This window comes from Monodon monoceros, unplaced genomic scaffold, assembly GCF_005190385.1.
Source record: "Monodon monoceros isolate NGI ecotype Baffin Bay Population unplaced genomic scaffold, NGI_Narwhal_1 Super_Scaffold_22, whole genome shotgun sequence".
NCBI lineage: Eukaryota > Metazoa > Chordata > Mammalia > Artiodactyla > Monodontidae > Monodon > Monodon monoceros.
Genome location: NW_021703779.1, coordinates 25,441,069 through 25,465,347, shown reverse-complemented (window position 1 = coordinate 25,465,347; position 24,279 = coordinate 25,441,069). Strand labels below are relative to the sequence as shown.

The following is a 24,279-nucleotide window of genomic DNA, read 5'->3' as shown; positions in this document are numbered from 1 at the left end:
AGTGAGAGAGTGGCATGGACATATATACACTACCAAACGTAAAATAGCTAGCTAGTGGGAAGCATCCACATAGCACAGGGAGATCAGCTCAGTGCTTTGGCACCACCTAGAGGGGTGGGATAGGGAGGGTGGGAGGGAGGGAGACGCAAGAGGGAGGGGATATGGGGATATATGTATATGTATAACTGATTCACTTTCTTATAAAGCAGAAACTGACACACCATTGTAAAGCAATTATACTCCAATAAAGACGTTAAAAAATGTTTATATCAAGTGTATAATCTATTTTTATGGTACCTGCTTTAGCCTAATAACATTTGCCTTGATTATGCCAGATAAGTCAACTCCACTTGGAAAAATCTTCAACAGCATGTTTTCAAACTCCATCTCCCCCCCACCCCCCACAAAGATTGGTGCCAATGGCCCTCATTCCAGAAGCACAGTTTGTAGAGGGAGTATTACTGATAGGAATGTGCTGGGTCATGGGTATTGTGTTGAGGAATAAAATAGTGTTGAGAACCATTAATTTAAAGACAAATACATGCTTATTTCATACATGCATTTTATAAAGTTCTATTACTATCTGTACCAACTTTAAATACCAATATATGTTATAAAGCAGAAACTAACCCACCATTGTAAAGCAATTATACTCCAATAAAGATGTTTAAAAATAAATAAATAAATACCAATATATGTAGTTTACCATTTAATTGTGACACTCATCCAGAACATGTTTTCTAATTGCAGCTATTTAACTACATTTATGAGGACACACTCAGCACATTACAAAATCTACAAAGAGTATATATATAAAAGTGAACAGGTTTTCATCTAGACTTGTCTCATGCTGCCCACAAACATAGAGCTCTAGATTAAAATGTTACTTTCCATAAATTGTCACAAGAACCTCTCACCTGTATTACTTCAAATTTGTGTACCTGACATGCCGTGAAGTCTCCAAGTATTTAAAACATTGCCCCTCTAAGAAAAAAAAGGCACCATGTGAACATCTTTTTTACAGAGCAGCTCTGCCTGGATCTTGTGGAATGTGAACAGAGAGAAACCATCCTAGGGGCTGTCCTCCACTAACTGGGCCTGGGATGAATTTGTGCACAAGCCAAAGGGAAGTCAGGGCACTAGGAGGCCGACTGCCTTTCTGAGATACCTTGATCTGAAACCTTGTTTATCAGAGATGTTTCATATTGGATCACGGAAAAGCTACCCAATCGTGTCTTCTTAATGGGAAGTGTCAGAGACAGATGAACAAGGAGAGCAGGGGTCACTTGAGCTCGTGTTATGTCCCAATAAGGCAGAGCTATAATTTCTAGTTCACACCTCTGATGTACATTCTTGTATTAGAAAGACTATGCCTTTCTATCCCACAACCCTCAAGGCATACCATCTTCAAGCTAGTTTGTACACTACTCTTCCTTGTACACAATGTACCAAACTATTATAACATGAATATTATCCTTCATTTTGAACACATGTAAAACATACTTTAAAAAACATAGTGATTTCTATGAAGTAGTTACTATCTCATTCAGAGGTAAATTGATTCCCAAAATATAGAAGGGGATTATATGTTATAAATTTGTATATGATTGTATTTTTAGCACAGGAAAATGCATAAAAGAAACTCGTAAGAAATTAGAAACAAGTTAAGCAATAGAAAACTCCTGTGTTAATCCCTGTCTAGGGACTAGCCTTTCCCACAAAAAATTTTAAAAGTGGTGATAAAACATATTAATATGAAAAACATTGAAAGGAATTCATACTTCACTTATTAACCACATGCACAATGGTTAAAAGGAGGTAAGACCAGTGAGCTGCCTTTTAAATTAAATAATCAAACCTGAAATACCCTCTCTTAGATGGCATGGAATTACTTGACCTGGTCATATTTATTTGTGTTCATACATGAAGCACTGGATCTAAGCCACAGTATAAAGCTGAAGTAGAACAGATTTCTAGTTACAAAGCCATCCAGCATGGCTTCTTCAAGGGAATGTCCTCAATAAATAGCATTTAGATGAATTAATAGCAACAGCTACTACAACATGATGTACAGCTTTTCATACTGGATATTCTATATGGCTTTGCAGTAGCAGTTTCCAAATTATATTCAACATAGTGCAACTTTCTCAAAAGATATCAATATATACTGTGTGCAAAATGCTTGCAGGACATGCTGGATGCTATGAACATCCCTTAGAGCATCAAAATACATTTTAGCAAATTAAAAGGTCTGAGAAATCCTGCAGGCATTTATTAAATTTACCTACAATGATTCCAGTTTTTCCCCAAGCTGTTCAACCATAGAACTATTTACCAAGGAATACTTATTAACATCTCATAGAAAAATGACATACTATGATATAGTTTGGTCCACTGTCATATGTATGTCTTTAATCAAACTCTGGTGGAGTAGGTAAGAGAGTTCACATTTTTTTGCAGGTAAGAAAACTAGGGGAATCATTAATTCCCAATGCTTACTCAAAGATTAAAAAATAAATAAATAAATGATTGTTACCTACATGGACTCCAAAATTTAATATGCTGAAGTTTGCATACAATTTGACAATACTTTCTAGCAGTAATTAAGAGATTTAAGAAACTCTAGAGTTAAAACAAATTGTTTTAAATAACTATTGTCTTTAAACACAAGAGAATTATAAGATTTTGCTTTCTATTTGTGTACTGATGGCTAGAAATGGCTTCAATTGCTCTGCTTTTGGGAATAAAATTATTATTGGCTGCAGATCCTTAAATATTTTATTTCAGAAAATCAGTGTCTTTGCTCTCTTTCTCAATTTCTGCAGAATTTCTTCTTTAATTTACAAGTGGAAACAGTATAAGAAGTTAACAATCTTTCCTGTGTTTGTGAACACTGTGTAAAAAAAGGAAAGGAAAAGAGTATGCATTCTTTAAATATGATTTTCTTCAAATATAACCAGACAAGATTATCTCTTTTGACTAAATTGTGATATGTTTCACAGCCACCTAGATGCCAAAGATGAAGGGTTGACGGCTTCTCTCTCAAGTCTTCTTGAAGCTAATAAGAGAGGTGATGCCAACTTCGCGGCATCAATGCCCTGTTGGATAGGCGACTCGAGTTCCAGAGTCTGGGTGAGAAATTTGGCCTGGCATCTGGGGGAATTTCTACAGAAAGCAATCAAAGGCAGAAAAAGGAGCCACATTTTGAATTGTTAAAACAAACAAACAAAAACAACTACCATCTAAATATGACAGGTATATTACAGTTAAGATTAGAATTTCCACCATGGACTGTTGGCATTCTTGGATTTAATATTAGTAATTCAAATATTTAATGACAACCTTTAATGCTTATGATATAGTTAAATCCATTGGTCTTTTTCCAGTATGGCTTTCTTCCTTTATGGTTATATTTTTAAAAGCATTTTCCACCCCAATGTCACATAAATATTCATCTAAAGTTTTCTCTAGTAAAATTTCAATTTTATATTTATATCTTTAATCTGCCTAATGTTAATTTTGGTGTATGCTACACAGTAAGGATCCAACTTCTTTCTTTTCAAATGATAAAACTTTCCCAAATGTAATTCGAAAAATAAACCTTTTTGGGGGCCACTATTTGAAATAAATATTTTAAATTGCTACATTTGTATTTAAACTTGTGTACTCATTATTCTGCTCCATAGTTGTATCTGATGTGTCTGTCCATCCCTACAAAAATAATACCTTTACAAAAATTACTGGAGCTTTAATATGTATTTTAATATTGGAATGTAAAATTGATCACTGACTAGAATGATGGTTATCAGGGGCTGGGGGTGGGCAGATGTTGGTCAAACTGTACAAACCTCCAATTATAGGATGAATAAGTTCTGGATGTACAGCATGGTGACTATAGTTAATGATACTGTATTTTGTTCTGGAAAGTTGCTAAGAGAGGAGTAGGCTTTAAATGTTACCACCACCAAAAAAAATATTGGTAATTATGTGACATGAGACAGGTGTTAGCTAAGGCTATGGTGGTAAACATTTTGCAATACATAAGTTTATCAAATCAACTTTTTGCACACCTTAAACTTACACAATGTTATATGTCAATTATGCCTCAAAAAATCCTATTTAATAGTAAAAGACTAAGTTAAAAATAAGTAACCAGATCTTATGGCTATTATTTAATATTACTTTAAAAGTTCTAGCTAATGACATGTCAAGAAAAATAAGAAGTATATAAGTCTTGGAAAGAGGACTGCCTGAAAAAATATGAAAAACAATTAGGACTAATTAGAGAACTCAGTATAAAAATAAAAATATTAAAATAAATCAATAAATTTCCCTCATATCAACATTAGTAAGCAAAACCCATAAATACCTAAAAGTCTATACACAAATAAAACAAAATACTTTGAGACACAAAAGACGACATGCATAAATAGAAAAACAGGTTAAATTTTCAAGTGAAAACAGTCAATATTTTGATGTGTGTGTTCATTTTTGTCGTAAAGTGTTTTAGGGAACAATATAAAGGGTTGCTGCAGTTTCCAAAATAGCCTTGCTTGATTTATTCAGAATAAATTTACATTATTTTTGCAGGTATTTTCATTTCTTTTTATGTTATATATCCATTAGTTAATCCAGTTATCTCTTGAGTATGTGTGTATCCCCCTCTCCCCACCTTTCTTTCCTTTTCTTTCTATTCTCACTGGCACTGCCCTAGTTCAGCACCTAACTTTTCCACAAGACTTCACCAGTAGCGGCTTTGAAACAGCTTCTATGTCCTGAGTTTGGAAGGATAGTTTTGCACCTCCTTTGCCCAACTGCTATTTCACAATCTTGCTAATATCCTGAATACCCACATAAATGGAGTTTCTATTTCCTAACTCTTATACCATGAATATATTCTACATACGGCTAAAGTAACTTTTCCAAGATACAGATCAGCTGATGTCACTGCCTTCCTCAAAAATCTTTACTAGTTCTCAACTGCCTACAACATGTCATCTGAAGGCTTTGTGGGTTGTCATTTGATACCTCTAAGATCAAGATCCAATCCCCCTTTCAGCCACATCCCCCTAAACTCTCCATTCTGTATCTGTTCTCCAGCAAAACTAGGCTTCCCTTTCTCCATAACCATATTTTCACCATCCTTGAAGTCCCAGACTAAACACTACCTACCTCCTTCATGAAAGCTGACCTCACCCCTGTCTGAAATTAAAATTCTTTCTCCTCTGTGTTCTGATAACAATTTGTTTGCAAATCTACACCAGCATTTATTCTATCATTCCATTATGAAATATTTATTATATGTGGTTATTTGTGTACTGTATAAATGGTAAGGTCCTTCAGGGCAGAGCTCATGAAATATTTATATTTATGTTCCCTACCGCACCATAGGCACAGTATCTTGCATTTAGTAAGTAATCAATACATGTTTGATGAATTTATTAAAATTAGTAACTTTATGGAATATAAGGGGGTGCATATTACTCTCTTCAATTTAATTATAGCTATCATTTTCAGATGTTCAGCATGTTCCACATAATATGCTAAGCAACTTCCATTTTATTCTCACAGCTTGATGAAATAGGTATTATTAGCCTCATTTGTCACACAATATACTAAGCACCTTACATTTCATTCCATTTTATTCTCATACAACCCTATGAACTCATTTTTCAGTTAACCAAGAGAGTGTATCTTGCCTAAAAGTGGTAGACCCACAGTTCAAACCTAATTTGACTCTAAGCCTGAGTGTGTGTGTGTGCATCTCTGTGTGCACGCATGCATGCGCACATGCAAACTAGTAGAAGTAAAGATAGATATCAAGCCCTAAGAATGAAGGACTGTGATGAAAGTTCCAGAAGAAACATGTACAAGACAATGTGTACAAACATTTGCTACTTTGGAGCCACGAAGAATCACAAAGAAAGAAAAGGGTGGGGGCATTTCTTTTTTTGTTTTCCTCTGGCAAAGAGCACTAAACTAGGGAACCAAGAGAGCAATGGTTCAGTATAATTAAGAAAGACTTGGGCAGCGTTGCTGCGCAGCGGCACCATACTGGTCACCCTGAAGACCCTCCAGCAGCAGATCTTCAAGATCGACATCGACCCAAACGAGATGGTAAGAGCACTGAATGAGAAGACTGAATCTGAAAAGGGTAAAGATGCCTTTCCTGTAGCAGGTCAAAAATTAATTTAGCAGGCAAAATTCTCAATAATGATACTGCTCTAAAAGAATATAAAATTGATGAGAAAAACTTCGTGGTAGTTATGGTGACAAGACCCAAAGCAGCGACACCACCAGCACCAGCTACAACTCAGCAATCTAATTCTGCCACCACTACCACAGTTAGTTCCTCCACAGCACCAGCTGTGGCTCAGGCCCCAACCCCTGCCCTCACTTTGGCCCCCACTCCCACACCTGCATCTGTCACTCCAGCATCAACGACAGCATCTTCTGAACCTGCACCTGCTAGTGCAATGAAACAAGAAAAACCTGCAGAAAAGCCAGCAGAAACACCAGTGGCTGCTAGCCCAACAACAACCGACAGTATATCAGGTGATTCTTCTTGGTCAAACCTTTTTGAAGATGCAACAAGTGCACTTGTGACAAGTCAGTCTTAGGAGAATATGGTAACTGAGATCATGTCAATGGGCTATGAACGACAGCAAGTAATCGCAGCCCTGAGAGCCAGTTTCAACAACCCTGACAGAGCAGTGGAGTATCTTTTAATGGGAATTCCCGGAGACAGAGAAAGTCAGGCCGTGGTTGACCCCCCTCCAGCAGCGAGTAGTGGGGCTCCTCAGTCTTCAGTGGCTGCAGTTGCAGCAACTACGACAGCAACGACGACAACAAGTTCTGGAGCATACCCTCTTGCATTTTTACGGAATCAGCCTCAGTTTGAACAGAGGAGACAAATTATTCAACAGAATCCTTCCCTGCTTCCAGCATCGCTACAACAGATAGGTCGAGAAAATCCTCAGTTACTGCAGCAAATTAGCCACCATCAGGAGCATTTTATTCAGATGTTATATTGAACCAGTTCAAGAAGTGGGGGGGTCAAGGAGGAGGGGGTGGAAGTGGCAGTGGAGGAATTGCAGAAGCTGGAAGTGGTCATATGAACTACATTCAAATAACGCCTCAGGAAGAAGAAGCTATAGAAAGGTTAAAGGCATTAGGATTTCCTGAAGGACTTGTGATACAAGCATATTTTGCTCGTGAGAGGAATGAGAACTTGGCTGCCAATTTTCTTCTACAGGAAAACTTTGATGAAGATCGAAAGGGGCTTTTATTCATCTCACACTTCACACCAGTGCATTACACTAACTTTGTTCACTGGATCGTCTGGGATGACTTGGGCTCATGTCCACGTACTTGGTATAAGGTAGTGGATTGTTGGGGGTGGGAAGAGGGGATCTAGAATGCAGGGCGGGGATGAACACCGTGCATGCCTGCTTCAGTTAGCAGATGCCACAAATCCACACAGCGTGTACAATATTGTACAACCAAAAGTCAGCTTTTGCAGGTCTTTATTTCTTCTATAAAACAGTAGGTAACTTTTCCTGGGTTTCACTCATGTAGTGTACTAGATCCAGAAACTTAGTGTAATGCCCCGCTTTATACTTCTTTGACTTAACATTGGTTTCAGAAAGAGTCTTTGCTACCTAGAATCTATGGTCCCTATTCTATGGCAACACTGGATAATGGCTTTGTGAAATTGAAAAAAAAAAAAATTGGAGCAACTGTAAACAGAAATGCCAAATTACTGATGGTTACTGTTGCTGCTTCAAATAGGTATAAAATTAATGTGTAAGAAAGCCCATTCTTTCATGATAAATACTTGGGGTTGAGGGGGTAGAGGGGGAATCTTTTCTTAAAATGAAAATAATTACTGCTATTTTAAATTTCTTGATCATTGAATGTGAGACCCTTCTAATATGATTTGAGAAGCTGTACAAGTATAGGCAGAGTTATTTTCCTGTTTACATTTTTTTTTGCTTTGTTTTGGGGGGAAAATTGGTAGGTGTCTAATTACTGTTTACTTCATTGTTATATTGCAGTAAAAAGCTTTAAAACCACAGTTGCATGTTTGCTTTTGATGTATCCCTTTGTGGAATTAGCACTTTGGGGCCAATGGAGAAATGCAGCATTCACCATCCCTGTCTTCCCCTTCCCTCAGCAGAAATGTGTTTGTCAGCAAGTCCTGAATTCGAACTGCTGCCTTTTTTAAAACCCACAAAATGCTGATTCAGTTCACACTTAATGCAAGTGTCTCAAAACTGAGTTTCTGATATTTGTAAATGTTTTTCCTTATTAGATAAGAATGTATGACCATTAAAGTCATTTAGGATTATTTGCTTTCGAAAAGAGAAGGTGGACAGAACTATAATCAAGCATCTTTTATTGCACTGGACAGACTGGAGAAATCTTTTGGAAGGGTTGGGAGATGCGGCTGGAAAAGTGCTTCGGAAAATGTACAATCAAGACATCTCATGGAATATTAAAAGAAAAATCTTAATAGCAAAAAAAAGAAAAGAAAAGAAAAGAAAAGAAAGACTTGGGCGAAATAGGTAAATTGTTTGGTATGTGAATTATATCACAATACAGCTATTAAAATAATTATTTGAGGAGCTGTTTAAAATACAGATCTATGTGTTCTACTTCAAGGAATTCTGCTTATGCAGATCTGGAGGGACACAGGAATCTGCATTTTTAGAAATCACTTCTAGTTAATTCTGATGCAAGAGTTTTTAACTGCTCACATTTTCAGAATCACTGGCACAGAGTGTTAAAAATGCAGTCATTATTTAGTTTTTCAGGTCACATATCTTCAGTGGTGCCATCCATATTATATGCTACATGAATGTCACCCTATGAAGTTGTCCAGTGTGCAACATGTACGGATGTGAGCAACATCACTTTAAAAGTACAAGGTACGATGGGAGAAGAGAGGACTAACATTTCCTTGGTACCTATGATCTGCCAATTACTGTGCTATGCAAGATAGAAAGACTGATATATAACTTATATAAGCTATATCTATCTATCTTACTAACATCTTTAAAGTTAGGTAGTATCACCTCTGTTGTACATATGAAGAAACTTACATTCAGAGAACTTTAACATTCCCCATGTGACACAGCTAGCAATTATTCCTTCATCCATTCGATTTATAAACAGCAATTAATGTTAACTGTAAGCCTGGCACCAAGAGAACTAAAACCAAAAAATTAAAGAAAAGTCATTAGAAGAACAGTACCACTGAAAGAATTCCAGCCTTGTACTCTATAGGGCAATGAGAACTCTATATGGAAAACAGACTGAAGTAGTCACCTGTGATGAGGTGGTACTTTGTATTGATACTAGAACTAGGAACATCATAAAAGGATCCATATGAATATATCACAGTATGCTCTCACCGTAAATGTCATCTTCTTGCAGCAATGACCAAGAAAGCCATCAAATAGCATTTCAGTTTTTTTAAACTCACAAACATTCACTGAGTAAACACTCTGTCAAACCCTTGATAAGGATAACAAGAAAGTGCCCTGCGCTTTTGATGCAACCTCAAAGGAACCCACTCGTGAGTTAGGACGGCCTTCCAAATGGTTTGATGAAAATCACAAGGCCATTAAAATGTTCATTTTTCCTAAAAATCTAACTGATCCAAGTGGCCACTCTTCTTCTCCATCTTCCTGGGCGAAGTTATTACATCCTCCTCCACTCAGTCTTCATGTCATTAAGTAAATATAATACCTGAAAAAGAAAACTATCCCCTAAAGACACACAATGCCAAGGGCTTATTATGGTAGCTTTTAAGGATATTTAAAAGATTTCTTGATTTGGAGTAGAACTGGCAATGATTGTGCTGAACCAACTTCTCTGAAATGGTTAGTAAAATTAGAAAGGGAAAATAACTAACTGAATTCTTATATCCAAGGGGCATTACCAGAAAAAAGCAAGAAAGTACAGTTCTGCTTTAGCTTCACAGTGTTTTCCTGTTTTCATAAAGAAAATGCTATTACCTTCATTAAAGGTAAACCATTAATAATCAGGATTTTTAAAAGTACATGCAAATATGTTATGAGCTCAAAACAGAATATCAGGAAGTGTTACTCTTGCAAAACCAAAGTGAATTAATAACCAGCTTAAAACATATCATTTAACAAGCTAACACTAAACAAAAAAAGTTATACAAAATGATAAAAAGGGAAGAAAATATGATGGTACAGTTGAGAAAGAATTTAAGACAGTCTGTCACCCAGAAGGACCCAAGTATCATTTTCAATCTCATCAGTACTTTAATATGATATTCAACTTGTCCTTGGCCTTCTCACAAACTTTACTCTTCTTTGGAACACCCAGTAGGACATTTTTGCTCTTCAAATAGGAGTATTTCAAGATCTCAGTGGAATTATCATTACACTCAGTCTGGTCTCTTCACCAAAGTTCTTTATCACCAAACCACCACATGCAACTTTTACATTTAAAGCTCCTGGTAGGAGCTTTGAAATTGGAAATTCAAAATATCAATATTCTATTTGACCTTCTGCTCCATCCTTGGCAAAAAAATAATATCACAAAGGCAAAAATAGAAAATATTTTAACACATTACTATGTAAAAACTCAAGCATATACAAAAATAGAGAAAGGAGTAAAATGAACACCCATGTATATATTACACAGCCTCAAACAATAAGCTATAGACAATCTTGTTTCCTCTCCATTCCCATTCACCCTCCCCTCATATTATTTTATACAAATTCCATATAAGTATCTTTCATACATAAACTAGTTCAGTTTATATTTCTAAAAATTAAGAAGGTCATTTTGTGCTAGTACCATGCTGTTATGATTACTGTAGCTTTGTACTATAGTCTGAAGTCGAAAAGTGTGATGCCTACAGTTCTGATCTTCTTTCTCAAGATTATTTTGGCTATTCAGGGTCTTTTTTGTTTCCACACAAAATTTGAAATTATTTGCTCCGGTTCTGTGAAAAATGCCATTGGTATTTTGATAGGGATTGCACTGAATCTATAGACTGCCTTGGGTAGTATGGTCATTTTAACAATATCAATTCTTCCAATCCAAGAACACAGTATGTCTTTCCATCTGTTTGTGTTGTCTTCAATTTCTTTCATCAGTGTCTTATAGTTTTCTGGGGTCTTTTACATCCTTAGGTAGTTTTATCCCTAGGTATTTTATGCTTTTTGATGTGATGGTAAGTGGGACTGTTTCCTTAATTTCTCTTTCTGATAGTTTGTTGTTGGTATATAGAAATGCAACAGATTTCTATTCATTAATTTTGTATCCTGCAACTTTACCAAATTCACTGATAAGTTCTAGTAGTTTTCTGGTGGTGTCTTTAGGATTTTCTGTGTATAATATCATGTCATCTGCAAACAGTGACAGTTTTACTTCTTCCTTTCCAATCTGGATTCCTTTTATTTCTTTTTCTTCTCTGACTGCTGTGGCTAGGACTTTAAAAACTGTGTTGAAAAAAAGTGGCAAGAGTGGACATCCTTGTCTTGTTCCTAATCTTAGACAAAATGCTTTCAGCTTTTCACCATTGAGTATGACGTTAGCTGTGGGTTTGTCATATATGGCCTTTATTATGTTAAGGTATGTTCACTCTATGCCCATTTTCTGGAGAGTTCTTATCATAAATGGATGTTGAATTTTATCAAAAGCTTTTTCTGTATCTATTGAGATGATCATATGATTTTTATTCTTCAATTCATCAATGTGGTGTATCAAAATCACACATAGATCAATGTAACAGAATACAGAGCCCGAAAATAAACCCAAGCCCCAAAATAAACCCACACACTTATCAAGGTCAATCAATCTATGACAAAGGAGGTGAGAGTATACAATGGAGAAAAGACAGTCTCTTCAATAAGTGGTGCTGGGAAAACTGGACAGCTACATGTAAAAGAATGAAATTAGAACACTCTCTAACACCATACACAAAAATAAACTCAAAATGGATTAAAGACCTAAATGTAAGAGCGGACACTATAAAACTCCTAGAAGAAAATAGAGGCAGAACAGTCTTTGACATAAATCACAGCAATATTGTTTTGGATCCATCTCCTAGAGTAATGGAAATAAAAACAAAAATAAACAAATGGGACCTAATTAAATTTAAAAGCTTCTGCACAGCAAAGGAAAACACTGATGAAATGAAAAGACAACATACTAAATGGAAGAAGATATTTTCAAATGATATGACTGATAAAGCGTTAGTACCCAACATATATTCATTGATTAGCTCATACACTAATCAATGAATTTGGTAAAGTAGCAGGATACAAAATTAATGCAGAGAAATCTCTTGCATTCCTATACACTAATGATGAAAAATCTTAAAGTGAAATTAAGAAAACACTCCCATTTACCACTGCAACAAAAAGAATAAAATACCTAGGAATAAACGTACCTAAGGAGACAAAAGACCTTTATGTAGAAAATTATAAGAAACTGATGAAAGAAATTAAAGATAATACAAATAGATGGAGAGATATACCATGTTCTTGGACTGGAAGAATCAACATTGTGAAAATGACTATACTACCCAAAGCAATCTACAGATTCAATGCAATCACTATCAAACTACCACTGGCATTTTTCACAGAACTAGAACAAAAAATTTCACAATTTGTATGGAAATGCTCCCTGACTTCAGACTATACTACAAAGCTACAGTAATCAAGACAGTATGGTACTGGCACAAAAACAGAAAGATAGATCAATGGAACAGGATAGAAAGCCCAGAGATAAACCCACGCACATATGGTCACCTTATCTTTGATAAAGGAGGCAAGAATATACAGTGGAGAAAAGACAGCCTCTTCAACACGTGGTGCTGGGAAAACTGGACAGCTACATGTAAAAGAATGAAATTAGAACACTCCTTAACATCATACAGAAAACTAAACACAAAATGGATTAAAGACCTAAATGTAAGGCCAGATACTATAAAACTCTTAGAGGAAAACACAGGCAGAACACTCTATGACATAAATCACAGCAAGATCCTTTTTGACCCACCTCCTAGAGAAATGGAAATAAAAACAAAAATAAACAAATGGGACCTATTGAAACGTCAAAGATTTTGCACAGCAAAGGAAACCATAAACAAGACGAAAAGACAGCCCTCAGAATGGGAGAAAATATTTGCAAATGAAGCAACTGACAAAGGATTAATCTCCAAAATTTACAAGCAGCTCATACAGCTCAATTTCAAAAAACCAAACAACCCAATTCAAAAATGGGCAGAAGACCTAAATAGACATTTCTCCAAAGAAGGTATACAGATTGCCAACAAACACATGAAAGAATGCTTAACATCATTAATCATTAGAGAAATGCAAATCTAAACTACAATGAGATATCATCTCACATCAGTCAGAATGGCCATCATCAAAAATTCTAGAAACAATAAATGCTGGAGAGGGTGTGGAGAAAAGGCAACACTCTTGCACTGTTGATGGGAATGTAAGTTGATACAGCCACTATGGAGAACAGTATGGAGGTTTCTTAAAAAAACTAAAAATAGAACTACCATACGACCCAGCAATCCCACTCCTGGGCACATATGCTGAGAAAACCATAATTCAAAAAGAGTCATGTACCACAATGTTCATAGCAGCTCTATTTACAATAGTCAGGACATGGAAGCAACCTATGTGTCCATCATCGGATGAACGGATAAAGAAGATGTGGCACATATATACAATAGAATATTACTCAGCCATAAAAAGAAACGAAATTGAGTTATTTGTAGTGAGGTGGAGGGACCTAGAGTCTGTCATACAGAGTGAAGTAAATCAGAAAGAGAAAAACAAATACCGTATGCTAACACATATATATGGAATCTAAGAAAAAAGAAAAGGTCATGACGAACCTAGGGGCAAGACAGGAATAAAGACATAGACCTACTAGAGCATGGACTTGAGGATATGGGGAGGGGGAAGTGTAAGCTGTGACAAAGTGAGAGAGTGGCATGGATATATATACACTACCAAACGTAAAATAGATAGCTACTGGGAAGCAGCCACAGAGCACAAGGAGATCAGCTCGGTGTTTTGTGACCACCTAGAGGGGTGGAATAGGGAGGGAGGGAGGGAGGGAGATGCAAGAGAGAAGAGATATGGGGACATAAGTATATGTATAACTGATCCATTTTGTTATAAAGCAGAAACTAACACAGCATTGTAAAGCAATTATACTCCAATAAAGATGTTTAAAAATAAAAAAATAAACAGCTCATACAACTCAACATCAAAAAAAAACCAACAAAAAACCAAGCCAATTAAAAAATGAGTAGAAGAACTGAACAGACATTTTTCCAAAGAGGAAATGCAGATGGCCAACAGGCACATGAAAAGATGCTCAACATCACTAATCATCAGGGAAATGCAAATCAAAATCACAATGAGATATGACCTCACACCAGTTAGAATGGCTATTATGAAAAAGAACACAAATTACAAATGTTGGCGAGGAAAGCTGATAAGAGGGAACCCTAGTACATTGTTGTTGGGAATGTAAATTGGTGGAAAACAGTATGGAGGTTTCTCAAAAAACTGAAAATAAAAATACCATATGACCCAGAAATTCCACTCCTGGGTATGTATCCAAAAAAAATGAAAATGTAATTCAGAAAAATACATGCACCCCAATGTTCAAAGCAGCATTATTCACAATTGCCAAGGTATGAAGGCAACCTAAGTATCCATCAACAGAAGAACTGACAAAGAAGATGCGGTACATAGATAAACAATGGAATACTACTCAGCCATAAAAAAGAATGAAATTTTGCCATTTGCAGCAAGATGCTGGATTTGGAGGACATTATGCTAAGTGAAATAAGTCAGACAGAGAAAGGCAAACACTGTATGATATCACTTATATGTGGAATCTAAAAAATACAACAAACTACTGAATAACACAAAAAAGAAGCAGATTCACAGATGTAGAGAACAAACTAGTGGTTACCAGTGGCGAGGGGGGAGAGGGGAGGGACAATATGGGGTGGGGTAAAAAGGGTTATTATGAGATTACATGAAATCATTCGTGTGAAACTTCTGAAAATTGTAAAACATTATAAAATGTAAAGAATCTTTCATTCAATAAAAAAGAGAAAAATAAATTTTAAAAAGGCCATTTTAAAACATAACCATTATCCTACTTGAAAATAAATCATGAATATAATCAAATATTCATATATGATCAAATTACTGTGATAAAATAAAAACTAACTGATGACATTTGTAAGCTATAATAATAATTACAGTTGTACAAATAAAACTGCAGTACTGTAATTTTCAATAAGCTTTGAAAAACAAGCCCTGCTGGGGATTAATGACTTTTAGAATCTGACACAGAAAAAAATAAGTTTATCATGTCTTCTGATAATCAAATGATTTCAGTAGTCACACTACCTATCATTTGATTCATTTATTTAATTTAAAGTTAAAGTACTAGAGCTATCATCAATAACATTAGAACATTTGGTTTTAACCAAAAAGATGAGAGAGGATGAAAACTTAATCAGGAAACTAGGGCCAAATGTGATCATAGGGTCTTCTAACCTTCTTTTACCCACTTCCTACATTTATTTCCCTTGGTAAAGGTAAAATTTTAAATTAGCTTATTAATTTTCGTGTGATTTTCTGTTAAGTTTGGACTTAAATTCAACAGACATTTAGCACCTTTAGAAGAAGTGTTGTGATTCTGGTTACTTACTGAGCCTCAATGTTTTGACATGTAAGATAGAAATGAGTAATTTGCCATGCCCCTCTCAAAGGGATGTTGGAAAGTTAATATAAAATAAGTATCTCTATAAGGAGAGATGCAAACACGGCACATTACTATTATTCCACGATTCAGAATAACTTGCCAACAATACAACTTAGAAAGTCATGTAGCTGAGAGTCTTTTCATATTTATCTTTACTCCTAGGCACCGTGGTGTAATGAAAAATAGACCAAAGGAGGAATGTATTTTTTATTATCAAAGCACATACAGAATTTATTTTGATTTTAGTAGTAATTTATTTTAATGGGGCCTGATTTCAAGGATGATGCATGGTCGTGCTATTTATAATTGTTCAGTGTTTCTATGTTGAGACACTATTCTTCCAATTCTTTCTTCCAGGAATTATTAACTCCTTGTGCTGGCAACACACACTATAAAGAAAGTTAAGGTTCTTCTGTAGGTTCTCATGGTTTAGTGGAAAAGGCAAACAAATAGTCTATTATAATGGAATATGTTGTAGGCTATGATGTGTGTTTGAAGAACCCTTGCAGCACACTTGGTCCCATCCAAAATGTCCATAAGACATTTGGTCCACACCAAAAGGTCCTTGATATTTTGTCTTATTTAGTCCAAGCCAAAAGGTCCTTGATATTTGGTCCTGTCCAAAACCATTTGGCATGGACCACATATGTTCATGGACGTTTTGGATAGGACCAAGTATCAAGGACTTTTTGGTGCAGACCAAATGTCTTATGGACATTTGGATAGAACCATATGTCTGCTAACCTTGAAGAACATGTTATGAGTCACTTGAGAAGACACATCTAAATCTGAAGGGTATGAGGATTAGGGTAGAGACCTGTGTCTGAGAAGATTTCTCATAGAAGGTAATGCTTCAGTTGAAGGTAATGTTTGAAAAACATGAAGGTGTTAGCACACTGAAGGTAGAAAAAAGGACAAAAGCATATGCTAGAATGAAGAGGGTGAATGACAAAATGGTAAAACGTTAATGCAAAATTAGGACATAAAGATCCATCCGGTAGAATGTGGCCTATACCAAAGCAGAGATCTTTATCTTGGTTGTTCATAGTTGATTTCCCAAACAATAGAAGAGCCACTGAAGGCCATGAATGTGAGATTAACATGATCATATTTAAGATTCAGAAAGATCACCCTGGCAACAGTGTAAAAACATTCATGAATGAGCCAGGCCAGAAGCTGGAAGACCAAGTAGGCCACAGTGGTTCTCATAAGATACAATCAGGCTGTCAACCCAACAATTCCACTCCTAGGTATACATCCAAGAAAAATGAAAACGTGTTTATGCTCGTGCATGAATGTTCATAGCAGCATTACCCATAATGGCCAAAAACTGGAAACAACCCAAACGAATATAACTGATAAACAGATAAATAAAATTTGGTATAGTCACACAATGCAATATTTTTCCGCAAGAAAAGGAATCAAGTATGGATACACACTACCACATGAAAGAACTTTGAAACATTATGCTAGGTAAACTATCCAGGCAAAAAAGACCTCATGTCACATAATTCCATTTATAGGAAATGTCCAGAATAGGCAAATCCATAGAGACAGAAAGTAGATGACTCGTTACCTAGGGCTGGGCAGGGAGAGGAGGGATATGGGTACAGTATCTCTTTTAGGAAGAACCAAATTGTTCCAAGATTAGACTGTGGTGATGTTTGCACAAGCCTGTGAATATATTAAAACCATTGAGTCGTATACTGTAAATAGGTGAACTGGATGCTATTTGAATTCTATCACAATAAAGCTGTTGAGAGAGAGAGAGAAAGAGACAGAGCATGAATGAATGGGAATGAATCAAGGTAGGGATGGGGAGAAAATGTGGAAAGTAGTACTGATATTAAGGACACTCCAGAACTAAGTGGAAGGTATATTCTCATTCATGTTAAGAAATACATGAGCTGGAGACACTGATTCTTAAAATTGTAAGCCATAGCTGCCGTTCACTAAGCAGTTGCAATTTTGCAGGCCTTGTCTCAATTGCTTTACATTTTTACAACGTTTATTATTCATAATAACACAACGTAAGTATGCCTATTATACAGGCCATTAGACTGCGGCATAGAACATTTAAGTAACTTGCCTACAGTCACACATCTACAAGCCGTCACCGCCATAATTTGAACCCAGGCAGCTGGTGTCCAGAATCTGTGCTGTTAATCACTATGCGATTCAACCTATCATGTTCGGTATACAAGAACTGCCAATTACAACTCCAAAAAATACAGGATTTCACGAAAGCAGAGACCTCATGCCTAATTAAGGTGTTTTAATGACTTACGTAAACACACCTGACATCTTTCACAGTAAAATCTAAGATTTTCCGTGGGCAAATGCTCTAAGAGGCAGTGTAACCCACTGCATAATAGCTGAGATTTCTGAGCCAGGCAGACTTGAGTTCAAATCCAAGTTTCATGACTTACTAGCTGTGTGGTCTTAAGAAGGGCATTTAATTTATCAGTATGATAATACATACCTCATAGTGTTCCTCAACAGATTACATGAGACATCATACAATATCTGACACAGATATAAACCCAATAAATAGTGAGTTATTATTATTTATTATTATTTTGGCAATCAGCCTTTGTATCGCCTGGAGTTTAACTATTTTCACGGTTATGCTTCTGATTTGTTAATTCTTTGAGAGTAACTGTTACTGAATTGCTAGATAAACAGGGTACACTGCTAATATATTCGTTTTAACTAGAAATCCTACAAAGGAGAAATCTAATGCCAATAGATTTTGTAGGAAAATCTGATGGACATAAAACATTGTCATATAACACATTAACATTCATTTGAATATTCACCTAATTAATACAGATAACTCATAGATTCTCCATAGAAAGATATCAAGACATAAGTGGCAATTTAAGTCAAATAATAGATGCTATAAATGCAATCTCATTTCACATCCACTATAAGTAATATCCCTCTTTTGCATAACACATCAGCGACAGCATCTAAAATTAAAATAACTATTTAAAGGTTCTAAAGAAAGCTTTTCAAGATCCAAGTTTTTTATTTGTCTAGGAAAAAAACAGTTGGATGTTCTGTTATTTCCTATTTGCAAATGCATAAAGCAATCACTTTAGAAAATGAACTCTTTGTTAAATTTATAGCTGGTGAGTTCTCATTTAGTCTAATCTATGCTGGCTCAGTTTAACTACTGCATTGTCAGTGCCTGTCTTACTAAGCACACCCAGCAAATTTCACAATGGCCAACATCGTAATAATGCATTATATATATTTTCCAAACATTACAATGTAACTGCACATTTTAGGAAAAGGGAACAACAGGAGAAAATTTAAAAGGAAGAAAAATGCAATAAAGATGAATTACCATTAAAAGCCAGGCACCCGAACACTGATGTGGTTACTTATTTTTCCTCACTTGTAGATTAATGACAGTGTTTACCCCTTGATATTGACAAGCACATAATACATCTTGACAAATGACTAAAGAGGCTGCAGTAGAGTTTATTTCTTAGTAGTGTCAAGTGCCCTTCCTTTGGCATGATATGAGAAGCTTACGTCAGCTGTAATTTTTAGTAACACCCTTCTGTGGGGTTTTCTTACAACTTTGTAAAACAAGTGTGATAAATTGATTATGCTAACAAGTGTGGGCTGCAGTGAGTGGTTTACTGGAGATTCCATCCGGTTTTTAAATCAGAAGAATGATGACAATGTTACACATTAAAATCAATAGTTATTTAATACTCCTATAAAGCCTAAAGGTTTGTGATAAAGGGTTAAATATAATCCACTCTACCTTGTAATACTTGTTTAAGCAAGACTATTGCATTAAATTACTGCTCAATCAGGAAACAAGTAATCAAATGAGGTGCAGTTTTGGGTGTTAGGTGAGAAAGAATAATGGCAGCTTTAAGCATAAGCCCTCAAAGAAGAAAGGTGAATTTTTGTTTTTTAATTTCAAGATGGGATTTCTAAGCTAATTTAGGACTCTGATAACTCTGATAAACATTTAACATTATTGTGGCAGATGTGCATTTCAAAACTATATGCGCAATGTTTGGAACTAAAAAAGAGAATTGCAAAAGAAATTTTATTTTCTCAATGTTCACTTTTTATTATGCTTTTCTACATCCTGATCAATTGAATTCTGTATTTGAAATAATATTTTCTTGGTGCACATTAATGACATGTGTTGCCTCTCTATCAAGCAAGAAATCTACTTATCTATCAAATACAGCTTTAAGCATATCAAATTTAAAGTTACAGTAGGAACGATAAGTGAAAGTATTTAGGTGAAAGTGAGAGAGAGCAGACAAGGTCTAGTAGGAGGCAGAGACTAGGGAGGGATATACATTGCAAAACTGGTGACACAGAGGTGGTGAGAAGTGTCTTGAGAAAGGTGGAGGTGAAAAGGGAGAATAGCACAGAGGGTAAAAGCTGTCGCCTTGTGTATACAAACATCAGAAGGGAGGAATGAAGAGAACCACTAAAGGAGCTGGTGGAGGTGCCAGTGGAATGCAGAGAAAGAATCAGGACATCAGGCAGGTAAGAAATTCCAGAAAGAAATCCAAAAAGTGGAAAAAGGGGTAATTAACCATCTCTACTTTTGCCTGAATTTCAGGGAGAATGAAGATTATCAAATGCCACTAGACTGATAATAGAGATCACTGCACTTCAAAAGTACAGTTTAATGAACAGTTGAGGGCAGTGAGTGAAGGAGTCAGTATATATGTATTAAAAAAAAATAATAAAGGGGCTTCCCTGGTGGCGTAGTGGTTGAGAGTCTGCCTGCCAATGCAGGGGACACGGGTTCGAGCCCTGGTCCAGGAAGATCCCACATGCTGTGGAGCAACTAAGCCCGTGCGCCACAGCTACTGAGCCTGTGCTCTAGAGCCCGCGAGCCACAACTACTGAAGGCCACGTGCCTAGAGACCGTGCTCTGCAACAAGAGAAGCCACTGCAGTGAGAAGCCCACACACCGCAACAAAGAGTAGCCCCTGCTCGCGGCAACCAGAGAAAGCCCGCGTGCAGCAACAAAGACCCAACGCAGCCAAAAATAAATAAATTAAACAAATTTAAAAAAATAGGAAGGATAGTTGTAGACCTAACTCTGGAATTCTCCATCCTTAATTAAGGAAGGAAAAGGAAGTTGGAAATATATGAAGGGTTCAAATAAAACTTGTTGCTGTTGTCACACAAAACAGAAAGACAGCCCCCTGCTTTTAGTCACAGGCAAGGAAGACACTGAGTAAAACTGATTAATTTTTGAATGATAGAGAAAAAGGAGGGATCCAGGAAAGAATCAAAGAAAAAGAAAGCACAAAGTAGGAAAGGGAAAAGGGATCTCTCTCAATGACAGAAATGCTGGTAGAAATGTGTGCTTCAACAGTGCATAATGAAATGTTTTTACATGTCAATATGTATAGCTTGTATAACAAATACCTGTGGAACTTTTATTTCTAGGATTTAAGGCAGAGATTTACAAAGAATAGAGAATGGGATGAATAAAACAGACCACTGCAGAATTACTAACTACTTCACTAGTCATCCCTGAAATTCAACTTACTAAGGTCACCTAAGCCCTCCTTATTGCCAAATCCAATGGATAAGTTTGTTTCATCTTACTGAATTTATCTCTTCATTATGAAATGTTTGATCATTCTATCATTCCTGAAATTCTTCCACTGGTTTCCTTGAAATCACATTCATTTCCTTATTTATTCATTTACTAAATAAATAATAATTTTAAAACAGTGATTTGCCAAGAGTCTTTCCTCCAGTTGGTTTTCATTCTTCATTTGAGCATTCTGGTACTGTACTTCCCCCTCTGACCCCTTAAATGTTCTCCTCACTTGACATAAAACTCTAGGTAACTGTACCTAACCTCATGGTTTGAACCATCACCGATATCAATAATTTCTAATGAAGGACATGGCACATTAACATCTCTGATAGGCAGGCCTTTTTAAACTATAATTCTCCACATGGTAGATTCTAATATACCTTATTTCTGGAATGAGAATCACTGGCATGCCAAGAGGGATGCCACTAATGAAATTCTGTTGTACTTCTGGAATACATAGAGGCAGAAAAATTGGGGGAGCTACTGAAACTCTACGATAGGTATTACCAAATTTATATCTATGGAGTAGGCCAACCACCAGTTCAAGTGCAAGTGGATGCTACACAGACCTCAAACTCTCTACATCTGAAATCAATACCACCTACCCCCCAATATCACTACCCCTTCCAGCCAACAATGTCCCCTTCTCTGGGGACATTGTATTTTGTAGCACATTATATTTTGTAGCACAATCATCTACCCAGTCACCAAAGCATGAAACTTGTAAATCTTCTCAGGTATTTCCATCTCTCTCCATTTTTCATTCACCACTAAGGCCTTTTTAAATGACAGCTCTTTTGAGGCATAAATCACACACCACAAAATTCACTCTTGTGAAGTGTACAATTCACTGGACTTTAGTATATTCACAATATTTAGTATATTCACAATTCACCAAATTCCAGAACATTTTCATTATAATTTTGGTAATCATTCCTGGAGTCCAAATCCTCATTTGCATCCTTGCTTCTCTGGACTATTCTGATGATCTCCTAACATATCCCTGTGACATACAGCCAGTAGATTCATCTAAAGTATAAATCTGACCAGATCACTCTCCTGCTTAAAACTCCTCAGTGGTTAATAATCACCCACAGATGAAGTCCAAGTTCTTTAACATGATTTAAAAGCCACTCCATGATCTGACCCCTGCCTAACTGTCCTGAGTCTCTTTTGACATCAAATGCCTCATGCTTTAAGATCTGCCAACACTAAATTTCTAATAGTTCCCTGCAAGCACAATGCTGCTCTTCCCCCCTTTGTGTTTGCTCAAGTCCCTTCATCTCAGAATATTCTCCTTACCTGGTCAACATTCACTTGTCCTTTAAGACCCAGCCTTTGATTACTCATGAAGCTTCTCCTGACACCCTAGGATAAGATGCTCCTCCCAAATGTTTCCAGAATATCCCATGAAGATGCATATTACTGCATTTATCACATTATTTTATAATTATCTGCTTAAGTATCTCTTGCCCTCACTATACTGTGCAGTCTTTGGGATGACAAGACCAAGTAGTCATTTCTATTTCTCAAGTTCTCTGTAGAATTCTAAGAATATGGTAGGCCTTCCAAATGTATTTGCAAATGCATGAATGAATGAGCCCATCAATGGATTAATATATAAACACACTGAGGAATGATTAATTGAATGACCTAAAACATTACTAGACATCCTATAAAACACTGGTCTGGTCCATAAAGCAATAAAACATAAGACATAGATCAACTGCTGGAGGAAAAGTATGACACAATCAGAGCAGAAATTTGGAAATTAGCACAGTGTGAATTTTCTTTAATCAGAAAATTTCGATGTAAGGGTTGATAATCATGAATTGGAGATGGTGAAAGGGGGAAATGAAACTGAGAACTGAGTCAGATTTAATGATTTCCATGACCATGCAAATGAGGATTCTATTATTTTATTATGGGACAATAATAAATGATATGTCCATGTAGATACAGACAATTTTGCATTGAGAAAATGGAATGTAATGAGTGTCAAGGCAAATTACTGACTTGGACAATCAACAAGGCCATAATTAGAAGAAAGGAGATTTAATATATTTTAAAGCATATCAACTGTTTTTAAAAGGAGCTACACACCTACCATCACTGGTGTGATGATAAGTATAGATCTTCCAAATAATATTATGTCAGAGAAAACTGCAACCCTGTATGAATACTACACTTCTTCAGCATAACTGTCCATTATACGCATGTAGTGACGGTCATCTTTAATAAACAGATTGAGATTCTTTTTAAAGTCTGGCTTTTTTTTCTCCTGCATGTACTTAAGGTTCCTTCCCTTCAACAACCACCATGACTATGGTGAAGCTCTAGAAAATCCTAACACAGCCTTCAGGCCTACCTTTGTAAACCTCTGTTGCAATGGAAAATAAAGCAGAGGTATTAAAACCTTATAATAGAAAGTCCCTTTTTGCTATGGTAATGTCTATTTCCTAAAGGCTCAAAGAAAGAACTCTTTGATTCACCTGGGTCCTATTTTTGCATTGGTGATATTTAGATGATTAAAGGTTTTTGAGAAAGAATCATTTGTTGTAAGCAAGGAGAGACTCGACTGTCATTTTTAGTCTATCGAAGCAGATTGTGGGCACACAAATCCACCTTCTATTAATTCATGGAGGCAATATGCAATGTGTGGTAGTGATTCACCACTCATTCAGAATGCTCCTTCCATGTTTTCTTTCCTCTTAAAATGTCCTAGTACAAGTAAACACTATACCTTTTCTCATTATTCAATTTGCTTCTAACATTTTCACACTGAATCATATCATGTGGTCAGAGTTTATAGGGAAGAGTTATATTCAATAACAATGTTCAAAATAAAGAAAAACGTGAAGCACTGA

At 36.1% G+C, this 24,279-nt stretch overlaps 1 protein-coding gene and 1 pseudogene across 1 annotated transcript in view; one reads left to right on the top strand and one right to left on the bottom strand.

The window, feature by feature from the left end:
* IL1RAPL1 (interleukin 1 receptor accessory protein like 1) overlaps window positions 1–24,279 on the bottom strand; it is a 1,341,257-nt gene that overhangs the window by 875,654 nt on the left and 441,324 nt on the right. The gene's annotated exons all lie outside the window — the stretch shown is intronic.
* On the top strand, window positions 6,100–7,417 carry LOC114906375 (annotated as a pseudogene).